Source organism: Lepisosteus platostomus, chromosome 19, assembly GCF_059453375.1.
Source record: "Lepisosteus platostomus isolate fLepPlt1 chromosome 19, fLepPlt1.hap1, whole genome shotgun sequence".
Lineage (NCBI taxonomy): Eukaryota > Metazoa > Chordata > Actinopteri > Semionotiformes > Lepisosteidae > Lepisosteus > Lepisosteus platostomus.
Window position 1 is genome coordinate 9097090 of NC_142629.1, and position 13487 is coordinate 9110576.

Genomic DNA, 13487 nt, shown 5'->3' on the forward strand with positions numbered 1-13487 from the left:
CTGCTGAAATACACGTTTTGACACTTTCTGCACATTGGGGTTAAGAGCTTTGGCAGTGAGCTCCTCTTAGCCTAGCACTTACATTGGATTTCAACAATCTGAAAAAACGCGTTTATCTCGGGCTGAAAAACACGTTTTGAAAAGTCTGCTGCTCCTGTCCCATAAGTTACATGGGGGTAGCCAAACTTGCAGAAACATGTTTATTTCTGCTGAAATACACGTTTTGACACTTTCTGCACACTGGGGTTAAGATCTGAGGCAGTGAGCTCTTCTGAGCCTAGCAGTTACATTGGATTTCAACAATCTGAAAAAACGCGTTTATCTCGGGCTATAAAACACGTTTTGAAAAGTCTGCTACTCCTGTCCCATAAGTTACATGGGGGTAGCCAAAGTTGCAGAAACATGTTATTTTCTGCTGAAATACACGTTTTGACACTTTCTGCACACTGGGGTTAAGAGCATTGGCAGTGAGCTCCTCTTTGCCTAGCAGTTACATTGGGATTCAACAATCTGAAAAAACGTGTTTTCTCGGGCTGAAAAACACGTTTTGAAAAGTCTTCTGTTCCTGCCATACAAGTTACATGGGGGTGACCAAATTTGCAGAAACATGTTTATTTCTGCTGAAATACACGTTTTGACACTTTCTGCACATTGGGGTTAAGAGCTTTGGCAGTGAGCTCCTCATAGCCTAGCAGTTACATTGGGATTCAACAATCTGAAAAAACGCGTTTATCTCGGGCTGAAAAACACGTTTTGAAAAGTCTGCTGCTCCTGCCCCATAAGTTACATGGGGGTATCCAAAGTTGCAGAAACATGTTTATTTCTGCTGAAATACACGTTTTGACACTTTCTGCACACTGGGGTTAAGATCTTAGGCAGTGAGCTCTTCTGAGCCTAGCAGTTACATTGGATTTCAACAATCTGAAAAAAAGCGTTTATCTCGGGCTGAAAAACACGTTTTGAAAAGTCTGCTGTTCCTGCCATACAAGTTACATGGGGGTGAACAAAGTTGCAGAAACATGTTTATTTCTGCTGAAATACACGTTTTGACACTTTCTGCACATTGGGGTTAAGAGCTTTGGCAGTGAGCTCCTCTTTGCCTAGCAGTTACATTGGGATTCAACAATCAAAAAAACGTGTTTATCTCGGGCTGAAAAACACGTTTTGAAAAGTCTGCTGCTCCTGTCCCATAAGTTACATGGGGGTAGCCAAACTTGCAGAAACATGTTTATTTCTGCTGAAATACACGTTTTGACACTTTCTGCACACTGGGGTTAAGATCTGAGGCAGTGAGCTCTTCTGAGCCTAGCAGTTACATTGGATTTCAACAATCTGAAAAAACGCGTTTATCTCGGGCTATAAAACACGTTTTGAAAAGTCTGCTGCTCCTGTCCCATAAGTTACATGGGGGTAGCCAAAGTTGCAGAAACATGTTATTTTCTGCTGAAATACACGTTTTGACACTTTCTGCACACTGGGGTTAAGAGCATTGGCAGTGAGCTCCTCTTTGCCTAGTAGTTACATTGGGATTCAACAATCTGAAAAAACGTGTTTTCTCGGGCTGAAAAACACGTTTTGAAAAGTCTTCTGTTCCTGCCATACAAGTTACATGGGGGTGACCAAAGTTGCAGAAACATGTTTATTTCTGCTGAAATACACGTTTTGACACTTTCTGCACATTGGGGTTAAGAGCTTTGGCAGTGAGCTCCTCATAGCCTAGCAGTTACATTGGGATTCAACAATCTGAAAAAACGCGTTTATCTCGGGCTGAAAAACACGTTTTGAAAAGTCTGCTGCTCCTGCCCCATAAGTAACATGGGGGTAGCCAAAGTTGCAGAAACATGTTTATTTCTGCTGAAATACACGTTTTTACACTTTCTGCACACTGGGGTTAAGATCTGAGGCAGTGAGCTCTTCTGAGCCTAGCAGTTACTTTGGATTTCAACAATCTGAAAAAACGCGTTTATCTCGGGCTGAAAAACACGTTTTGAAAAGTCTGCTGCTCCTGCCCCATAAGTTACATGGGGGTAGCCAAAGTTGCAGAAACATGTTTATTTCTGCTGAAATACACGTTTTGACACTTTCTGCACACTGGGGTTAAGATCTTAGGCAGTGAGCTCTTCTGAGCCTAGCAGTTACATAGGATTTCAACAATCTGAAAAAACGCGTTTATCTCGGGATGAAAAACACGTTTTGAAAAGTCTGCTGTTTCTGCCATACAAGTTACATGGGGGTGACCAAAGTTGCAGAAACATGTTTATTTCTGCTGAAATACACGTTTTGACACTTTCTGCAAACTGGGGTTAAGAGCTTTGGCAGTGAGCTCCTCTTTGCCTAGCAGTTACATTGGGATTCAACAATCTGAAAAAACGTGTTTATCTCGGGCTGAAAAACACGTTTTGAAAAGTCTGCTGTTCCTGCCATACAAGTTTCATGGGGGTGACAAAAGTTGCAGAAACATGTTTATTTCTGCTGAAAAACAGGTTTTGACACTTTCTGCACACTGGGGTTAAGAGCTGAGGCAGTCAGCTCTTCTGAGCCTAGCAGTTACATTGGATTTCAACAATCTGAAAAAACGCGTTTATCTCGGGCTGAAAAACACGTTTTGAAAAGTCTGCTGCTCCTGTCCCATAAGTTACATGGGGGTAGCCAAACTTGCAGAAACATGTTTATTTCTGCTGAAATACACGTTTTGACACTTTCTGCACACTGGGGTTAAGATCTGAGGCAGTGAGCTCTTCTGAGCCTAGCAGTTACATTGGATTTCAACAATCTGAAAAAACGCGTTTATCTCGGGCTATAAAACACGTTTTGAAAAGTCTGCTGCTCCTGTCCCATAAGTTACATGGGGGTAGCCAAAGTTGCAGAAACATGTTAATTTCTGCTGAAATACACGTTTTGACACTTTCTGCACACTGGGGTTAAGAGCATTGGCAGTGAGCTCCTCTTTGCCTAGCAGTTACATTGGGATTCAACAATCTGAAAAAACGTGTTTTCTCGGGCTGAAAAACACGTTTTGAAAAGTCTTCTGTTCCTGCCATACAAGTTACATGGGGGTGACCAAAGTTGCAGAAACATGTTTATTTCTGCTGAAATACACGTTTTGACACTTTCTGCACATTGGGGTTAAGAGCTTTGGCAGTGAGCTCCTCATAGCCTAGCAGTTACATTGGGATTCAACAATCTGAAAAAACGCGTTTATCTCGGGCTGAAAAACACGTTTTGAAAAGTCTGCTGCTCCTGCCCCATAAGTTACATGGGGGTATCCAAAGTTGCAGAAACATGTTTATTTCTGCTGAAATACACGTTTTGACACTTTCTGCACACTGGGGTTAAGATCTTAGGCAGTGAGCTCTTCTGAGCCTAGCAGTTACATTGGATTTCAACAATCTCAAAAAAAGCGTTTATCTCGGGCTGAAAAACACGTTTTGAAAAGTCTTCTGTTCCTGCCATACAAGTTACATGGGGGTGAACAAAGTTGCAGAAACATGTTTATTTCTGCTGAAATACACGTTTTGACACTTTCTGCACATTGGGGTTAAGAGCTTTGGCAGTGAGCTCCTCATAGCCTAGCAGTTACATTGGGATTCAACAATCTGAAAAAACGCGTTTATCTCGGGCTGAAAAACACGTTTTGAAAAGTCTGCTGCTCCTGCCCCATAAGTTACATGGGGGTATCCAAAGTTGCAGAAACATGTTTATTTCTGCTGAAATACACGTTTTGACACTTTCTGCACACTGGGGTTAAGATCTTAGGCAGTGAGCTCTTCTGAGCCTAGCAGTTACATTGGATTTCAACAATCTGAAAAAAAGCGTTTATCTCGGGCTGAGAAACACGTTTTGAAAAGTCTGCTGTTCCTGCCATACAAGTTACATGGGGGTGACCAAAGTTGCAGAAACATGTTTATTTCTGCTGAAATACACGTTTTGACACTTTCTGCACATTGGGGTTAAGAGCTTTGGCAGTGAGCTCCTCTTAGCCTAGCACTTACATTGGATTTCAACAATCTGAAAAAACGCGTTTATCTCGGGCTGAAAAACACGTTTTGAAAAGTCTGCTGCTCCTGTCCCATAAGTTACATGGGGGTAGCCAAACTTGCAGAAACATGTTTATTTCTGCTGAAATACACGTTTTGACACTTTCTGCACACTGGGGTTAAGATCTGAGGCAGTGAGCTCTTCTGAGCCTAGCAGTTACATTGGATTTCAACAATCTGAAAAAACGCGTTTATCTCGGGCTATAAAACACGTTTTGAAAAGTCTGCTACTCCTGTCCCATAAGTTACATGGGGGTAGCCAAAGTTGCAGAAACATGTTATTTTCTGCTGAAATACACGTTTTGACACTTTCTGCACACTGGGGTTAAGAGCATTGGCAGTGAGCTCCTCTTTGCCTAGCAGTTACATTGGGATTCAACAATCTGAAAAAACGTGTTTTCTCGGGCTGAAAAACACGTTTTGAAAAGTCTTCTGTTCCTGCCATACAAGTTACATGGGGGTGACCAAATTTGCAGAAACATGTTTATTTCTGCTGAAATACACGTTTTGACACTTTCTGCACATTGGGGTTAAGAGCTTTGGCAGTGAGCTCCTCATAGCCTAGCAGTTACATTGGGATTCAACAATCTGAAAAAACGCGTTTATCTCGGGCTGAAAAACACGTTTTGAAAAGTCTGCTGCTCCTGCCCCATAAGTTACATGGGGGTATCCAAAGTTGCAGAAACATGTTTATTTCTGCTGAAATACACGTTTTGACACTTTCTGCACACTGGGGTTAAGATCTTAGGCAGTGAGCTCTTCTGAGCCTAGCAGTTACATTGGATTTCAACAATCTGAAAAAAAGCGTTTATCTCGGGCTGAAAAACACGTTTTGAAAAGTCTGCTGTTCCTGCCATACAAGTTACATGGGGGTGAACAAAGTTGCAGAAACATGTTTATTTCTGCTGAAATACACGTTTTGACACTTTCTGCACATTGGGGTTAAGAGCTTTGGCAGTGAGCTCCTCTTTGCCTAGCAGTTACATTGGGATTCAACAATCAAAAAAACGTGTTTATCTCGGGCTGAAAAACACGTTTTGAAAAGTCTGCTGCTCCTGCCCCATAAGTTACATGGGGGTAGCCAAAGTTGCAGAAACATGTTTATTTCTGCTGAAATACACGTTTTGACACTTTCTGCACACTGGGGTTAAGAGCTTTGGCAGTGAGCTCCTCTTTGCCTACCAGTTACATTGAGATTCAACAATCTGAAAAAAAGTGTTTATCTCGGGCTGAAAAACACGTTTTGAAAAGTCTGCTGCTCCTGCCCCATAAGTAACATGGGGGTAGCCAAAGTTGCAGAAACATGTTTATTTCTGCTGAAATACACGTTTTTACACTTTCTGCACACTGGGGTTAAGATCTGAGGCAGTGAGCTCTTCTGAGCCTTGCAGTTACATTGGATTTCAACAATCTGAAAAAACGCGTTTATCTCGGGCTGAAAAACACGTTTTGAAAAGTCTGCTGCTCCTGCCCCATAAGTAACATGGGGGTAGCCAAAGTTGCAGAAACATGTTTATTTCTGCTGAAATACACGTTTTGACACTTTCTGCACACTGGGGTTAAGAGCTTTGGCAGTGAGCTCCTCTTTGCCTAGCAGTTACATTGGGATTCAAGAATCTGAAAAAACGTGTTTATCTCGGGCTGAAAAACACGTTTTGAAAAGTCTGCTGCTCCTGCCCCATAAGTTACATGGGGGTAGCCAAAGTTGCAGAAACATGTTTATTTTTGCTGAAATACACGTTTTGACACTTTCTGCACACTGGGGTTAAGAGCTTTGGCAGTGAGCTCCTCTTAGCCTAGCAGTTACATTGGGATTCAACAATCTGAAAAAACGCGTTTATCTCGGGCTGAAAAACACGTTTTGAAAAGTCTGCTGTTCCTGCCATACAAGTTACATCTGGGTGACCAAAGTTGCAGAAACATGTTTATTTTTGCTGAAATACACGTTTTGACACTTTCTGCACACTGGGGTTAAGAGCTTTGGCAGTGAGCTCCTCTTAGCCTAGCACTTACATTGGATTTCAACAATCTGAAAAAACGCGTTTATCTCGGGCTGAAAAACACGTTTTGAAAAGTCTGCTGCTCCTGCCCCATAAGTAACATGGGGGTAGCCAAAGTTGCAGAAACATGTTTATTTCTGCTGAAATACACGTTTTGACACTTTCTGCACACTGGGGTTAAGATCTTAGGCAGTGAGCTCTTCTGAGCCTAGCAGTTACATTGGATTTCAACAATCTCAAAAAAAGCGTTTATCTCGGGCTGAAAAACACGTTTTGAAAAGTCTTCTGTTCCTGCCATACAAGTTACATGGGGGTGAACAAAGTTGCAGAAACATGTTTATTTCTGCTGAAATACACGTTTTGACACTTTCTGCACATTGGGGTTAAGAGCTTTGGCAGTGAGCTCCTCATAGCCTAGCAGTTACATTGGGATTCAACAATCTGAAAAAACGCGTTTATCTCGGGCTGAAAAACACGTTTTGAAAAGTCTGCTGCTCCTGCCCCATAAGTTACATGGGGGTATCCAAAGTTGCAGAAACATGTTTATTTCTGCTGAAATACACGTTTTGACACTTTCTGCACACTGGGGTTAAGATCTTAGGCAGTGAGCTCTTCTGAGCCTAGCAGTTACATTGGATTTCAACAATCTGAAAAAAAGCGTTTATCTCGGGCTGAGAAACACGTTTTGAAAAGTCTGCTGTTCCTGCCATACAAGTTACATGGGGGTGACCAAAGTTGCAGAAACATGTTTATTTCTGCTGAAATACACGTTTTGACACTTTCTGCACATTGGGGTTAAGAGCTTTGGCAGTGAGCTCCTCTTAGCCTAGCACTTACATTGGATTTCAACAATCTGAAAAAACGCGTTTATCTCGGGCTGAAAAACACGTTTTGAAAAGTCTGCTGCTCCTGTCCCATAAGTTACATGGGGGTAGCCAAACTTGCAGAAACATGTTTATTTCTGCTGAAATACACGTTTTGACACTTTCTGCACACTGGGGTTAAGATCTGAGGCAGTGAGCTCTTCTGAGCCTAGCAGTTACATTGGATTTCAACAATCTGAAAAAACGCGTTTATCTCGGGCTATAAAACACGTTTTGAAAAGTCTGCTACTCCTGTCCCATAAGTTACATGGGGGTAGCCAAAGTTGCAGAAACATGTTATTTTCTGCTGAAATACACGTTTTGACACTTTCTGCACACTGGGGTTAAGAGCATTGGCAGTGAGCTCCTCTTTGCCTAGCAGTTACATTGGGATTCAACAATCTGAAAAAACGTGTTTTCTCGGGCTGAAAAACACGTTTTGAAAAGTCTTCTGTTCCTGCCATACAAGTTACATGGGGGTGACCAAATTTGCAGAAACATGTTTATTTCTGCTGAAATACACGTTTTGACACTTTCTGCACATTGGGGTTAAGAGCTTTGGCAGTGAGCTCCTCATAGCCTAGCAGTTACATTGGGATTCAACAATCTGAAAAAACGCGTTTATCTCGGGCTGAAAAACACGTTTTGAAAAGTCTGCTGCTCCTGCCCCATAAGTTACATGGGGGTATCCAAAGTTGCAGAAACATGTTTATTTCTGCTGAAATACACGTTTTGACACTTTCTGCACACTGGGGTTAAGATCTTAGGCAGTGAGCTCTTCTGAGCCTAGCAGTTACATTGGATTTCAACAATCTGAAAAAAAGCGTTTATCTCGGGCTGAAAAACACGTTTTGAAAAGTCTGCTGTTCCTGCCATACAAGTTACATGGGGGTGAACAAAGTTGCAGAAACATGTTTATTTCTGCTGAAATACACGTTTTGACACTTTCTGCACATTGGGGTTAAGAGCTTTGGCAGTGAGCTCCTCTTTGCCTAGCAGTTACATTGGGATTCAACAATCAAAAAAACGTGTTTATCTCGGGCTGAAAAACACGTTTTGAAAAGTCTGCTGCTCCTGCCCCATAAGTTACATGGGGGTAGCCAAAGTTGCAGAAACATGTTTATTTCTGCTGAAATACACGTTTTGACACTTTCTGCACACTGGGGTTAAGAGCTTTGGCAGTGAGCTCCTCTTTGCCTACCAGTTACATTGAGATTCAACAATCTGAAAAAAAGTGTTTATCTCGGGCTGAAAAACACGTTTTGAAAAGTCTGCTGCTCCTGCCCCATAAGTAACATGGGGGTAGCCAAAGTTGCAGAAACATGTTTATTTCTGCTGAAATACACGTTTTTACACTTTCTGCACACTGGGGTTAAGATCTGAGGCAGTGAGCTCTTCTGAGCCTTGCAGTTACATTGGATTTCAACAATCTGAAAAAACGCGTTTATCTCGGGCTGAAAAACACGTTTTGAAAAGTCTGCTGCTCCTGCCCCATAAGTAACATGGGGGTAGCCAAAGTTGCAGAAACATGTTTATTTCTGCTGAAATACACGTTTTGACACTTTCTGCACACTGGGGTTAAGAGCTTTGGCAGTGAGCTCCTCTTTGCCTAGCAGTTACATTGGGATTCAAGAATCTGAAAAAACGTGTTTATCTCGGGCTGAAAAACACGTTTTGAAAAGTCTGCTGCTCCTGCCCCATAAGTTACATGGGGGTAGCCAAAGTTGCAGAAACATGTTTATTTTTGCTGAAATACACGTTTTGACACTTTCTGCACACTGGGGTTAAGAGCTTTGGCAGTGAGCTCCTCTTAGCCTAGCAGTTACATTGGGATTCAACAATCTGAAAAAACGCGTTTATCTCGGGCTGAAAAACACGTTTTGAAAAGTCTGCTGTTCCTGCCATACAAGTTACATCTGGGTGACCAAAGTTGCAGAAACATGTTTATTTTTGCTGAAATACACGTTTTGACACTTTCTGCACACTGGGGTTAAGAGCTTTGGCAGTGAGCTCCTCTTAGCCTAGCACTTACATTGGATTTCAACAATCTGAAAAAACGCGTTTATCTCGGGCTGAAAAACACGTTTTGAAAAGTCTGCTGCTCCTGTCCCATAAGTTACATGGGAGTAGCCAAATTTGCAGAAACATGTTTATTTCTGCTGAAATACACATTTTGACACTTTCTGCACACTGGGGTTAAGAGGTGAGGCAGTCAGCTCTTCTGAGCCTAGCAGTTACATTGGATTTCAACAATCTGAAAAAACGCGTTTATCTCGGGCTGAAAAACACGTTTTGAAAAGTCTGCTGCTCCTGCCCCATAAGTAACATGGGGGTAGCCAAAGTTGCAGAAATATGTTTATTTCTGCTGAAATACACGTTTTTACACTTTCTGCACACTGGGGTTAAGATCTGAGGCAGTGAGCTCTTCTGAGCCTAGCAGTTACTTTGGATTTCAACAATCTGAAAAAACGCGTTTATCTCGGGCTGAAAAACACGTTTTGAAAAGTCTGCTGCTCCTCCCCCTTAAGTTACATGGGGGTAGCCAAAGTTGCAGAAACATGTTTATTTCTGCTGAAATACACGTTTTGACACTTTCTGCACACTGGGGTTAAGATCTTAGGCAGTGAGCTCTTCTGAGCCTAGCAGTTACATAGGATTTCAACAATCTGAAAAAACGCGTTTATTTCGGGATGAAAAACACGTTTTGAAAAGTCTGCTGTTTCTGCCATACAAGTTACATGGGGGTGACCAAAGTTGCAGAAACATGTTTATTTCTGCTGAAATACACGTTTTGACACTTTCTGCACACTGGGGTTAAGAGCTTTGGCAGTGAGCTCCTCTTTGCCTAGCAGTTATATTGGGATTCAACAATCTGAAAAAACGTGTTTATCTCGGGCTGAAAAACACGTTTTGAAAAGTCTGCTGTTCCTGCCATACAAGTTTCATGGGGGTGACAAAAGTTGCAGAAACATGTTTATTTCTGCTGAAATACACATTTTGACACTTTCTGGCCACTGGGGTTAAGAGCTTTGGCAGTGAGCTCCTCTTTGCCTAGCAGTTACATTGGGATTCAACAATCTGAAAAAACGTGTTTATCTCGGGCTGAAAAACACGTTTTGAAAAGTCTGCTGCTCCTGCCCCATAAGTAACATGGGGGTAGCCAAAGTTGCAGAAACATGTTTATTTCTGCTGAAATACACGTTTTGACACTTTCTGCACACTGGGGTTAAGATCTGAGGCAGTGAGCTCTTCTGAGCCTAGCAGTTACATTGGATTTCAACAATCTGAAAAAACGCGTTTATCTCGGGCTGAAAAACACGTTTTGAAAAGTCTGCTGCTCCTGTCCCATAAGTTACATGGGGGTAGCCAAACTTGCAGAAACATGTTTATTTCTGCTGAAATACACGTTTTGACACTTTCTGCACACTGGGGTTAAGATCTGAGGCAGTGAGCTCTTCTGAGCCTAGCAGTTACATTGGATTTCAACAATCTGAAAAAACGCGTTTATCTCGGGCTATAAAACACGTTTTGAAAAGTCTGCTGCTCCTGTCCCATAAGTTACATGGGGGTAGCCAAAGTTGCAGAAACATGTTAATTTCTGCTGAAATACACGTTTTGACACTTTCTGCACACTGGGGTTAAGAGCATTGGCAGTGAGCTCCTCTTTGCCTAGCAGTTACATTGGTATTCAACAATCTGAAAAAACGTGTTTTCTCGGGCTGAAAAACACGTTTTGAAAAGTCTTCTGTTCCTGCCATACAAGTTACATGGGGGTGACCAAAGTTGCAGAAACATGTTTATTTCTGCTGAAATACACGTTTTGACACTTTCTGCACATTGGGGTTAAGAGCTTTGGCAGTGAGCTCCTCATAGCCTAGCAGTTACATTGGGATTCAACAATCTGAAAAAACGCGTTTATCTCGGGCTGAAAAACACGTTTTGAAAAGTCTGCTGCTCCTGCCCCATAAGTTACATGGGGGTATCCAAAGTTGCAGAAACATGTTTATTTCTGCTGAAATACACGTTTTGACACTTTCTGCACACTGGGGTTAAGATCTTAGGCAGTGAGCTCTTCTGAGCCTAGCAGTTACATTGGATTTCAACAATCTGAAAAAAAGCGTTTATCTCGGGCTGAAAAACACGTTTTGAAAAGTCTGCTGTTCCTGCCCCATAAGTTACATGGGGGTAGCCAAAGTTGCAGAAACATGTTTATTTCTGCTGAAATACACGTTTTGACACTTTCTGCACACTGGGGTTAAGATCTTAGGCAGTGAGCTCTTCTGAGCCTAGCAGTTACATAGGATTTCAACAATCTGAAAAAACGCGTTTATCTCGGGATGAAAAACACGTTTTGAAAAGTCTGCTGTTTCTGCCATACAAGTTACATGGGGGTGACCAAAGTTGCAGAAACATGTTTATTTCTGCTGAAATACACGTTTTGACACTTTCTGCACACATGGGTTAAGAGCTGAGGCAGTCAGCTCTTCTGAGCCTAGCAGTTACATTGGATTTCAACAATCTGAAAAAACGCGTTTATCTCGGGCTGAAAAACACGTTTTGAAAAGTCTGCTGCTCCTGCCCCATAAGTAACATGGGGGTAGCCAAAGTTGCAGAAACATGTTTATTTCTGCTGAAATACACGTTTTTACACTTTCTGCACACTGGGGTTAAGATCTGAGGCAGTGAGCTCTTCTGAGCCTAGCAGTTACTTTGGATTTCAACAATCTGAAAAAACGCGTTTATCTCGGGCTGAAAAACACGTTTTGAAAAGTCTGCTGCTCCTGCCCCATAAGTAACATGGGGGTAGCCAAAGTTGCAGAAACATGTTTATTTCTGCTGAAATACACGTTTTGACACTTTCTGGCCACTGGGGTTAAGATCTGAGGCAGTGAGCTCTTCTGAGCCTAGCAGTTACATTGGATTTCAACAATCTGAAAAAACGCGTTTATCTCGGGCTATAAAACACGTTTTGAAAAGTCTGCTGCTCCTGCCCCATAAGTTACATGGGGGTATCCAAAGTTGCAGAAACATGTTTATTTCTGCTGAAATACACGTTTTGACACTTTCTGCACACTGGGGTTAAGATCTTAGGCAGTGAGCTCTTCTGAGCCTAGCAGTTAAATTGGATTTCAACAATCTGAAAAAAAGCGTTTATCTCGGGCTGAAAAAAACGTTTTGAAAAGTCTGCTGTTCATGCCATACAAGTTACATGGGGGTGACCAAAGTTGCAGAAACATGTTTATTTCTGCTGAAATACACGTTTTGACACTTTCTGCACATTGGGGTTAAGAGCTTTGGCAGTGAGCTCCTCTTTGCCTAGCAGTTACATTGGGATTCAACAATCAAAAAAACGTGTTTATCTCGGGCTGAAAAACACGTTTTGAAAAGTCTGCTGCTCCTGCCCCATAAGTTACATGGGGGTAGCCAAAGTTGCAGAAACATGTTTATTTCTGCTGAAATACACGTTTTGACACTTTCTGCACACTGGGGTTAAGAGCTTTGGCAGTGAGCTCCTCTTTGCCTACCAGTTACATTGAGATTCAACAATCTGAAAAAAAGTGTTTATCTCGGGCTGAAAAACACGTTTTGAAAAGTCTGCTGCTCCTGCCCCATAAGTAACATGGGGGTAGCCAAAGTTGCAGAAACATGTTTATTTCTGCTGAAATACACGTTTTTACACTTTCTGCACACTGGGGTTAAGATCTGAGGCAGTGAGCTCTTCTGAGCCTTGCAGTTACATTGGATTTCAACAATCTGAAAAAACGCGTTTATCTCGGGCTGAAAAACACGTTTTGAAAAGTCTGCTGCTCCTGCCCCATAAGTAACATGGGGGTAGCCAAAGTTGCAGAAACATGTTTATTTCTGCTGAAATACACGTTTTGACACTTTCTGCACACTGGGGTTAAGAGCTTTGGCAGTGAGCTCCTCTTTGCCTAGCAGTTACATTGGGATTCAAGAATCTGAAAAAACGTGTTTATCTCGGGCTGAAAAACACGTTTTGAAAAGTCTGCTGCTCCTGCCCCATAAGTTACATGGGGGTAGCCAAAGTTGCAGAAACATGTTTATTTTTGCTGAAATACACGTTTTGACACTTTCTGCACACTGGGGTTAAGAGCTTTGGCAGTGAGCTCCTCTTAGCCTAGCAGTTACATTGGGATTCAACAATCTGAAGAAACGCGTTTATCTCGGGCTGAAAAACACGTTTTGAAAAGTCTGCTGTTTCTGCCATACAAGTTTCATGGGGGTGACAAAAGTTGAGGAAACATGTTTATTTCTGCTAAAATACACGTTTTGACACTTTCTGCACACTGGGGTTAAGAGCATTGGCAGTGAGCTCCTCTTTGCCTAGCAGTTACATTGGGATTCAACAATCTGAAAAAACGTGTTTATCTCGGGCTGAAAAACACGTTTTGAAAAGTCTGCTGCTCCTGCCCCATAAGTTACATGGGGGTAGCCAAAGTTGCAGAAACGTTTATTTCTGCTGAAATACACGTTTTGACACTTTCTGCACACTGGGGTTAAGATCTGAGGCAGTGAGCTCTTCTGAGCCTAGCAGTTACATTGGATTTCAACAATCTGAAAAAACG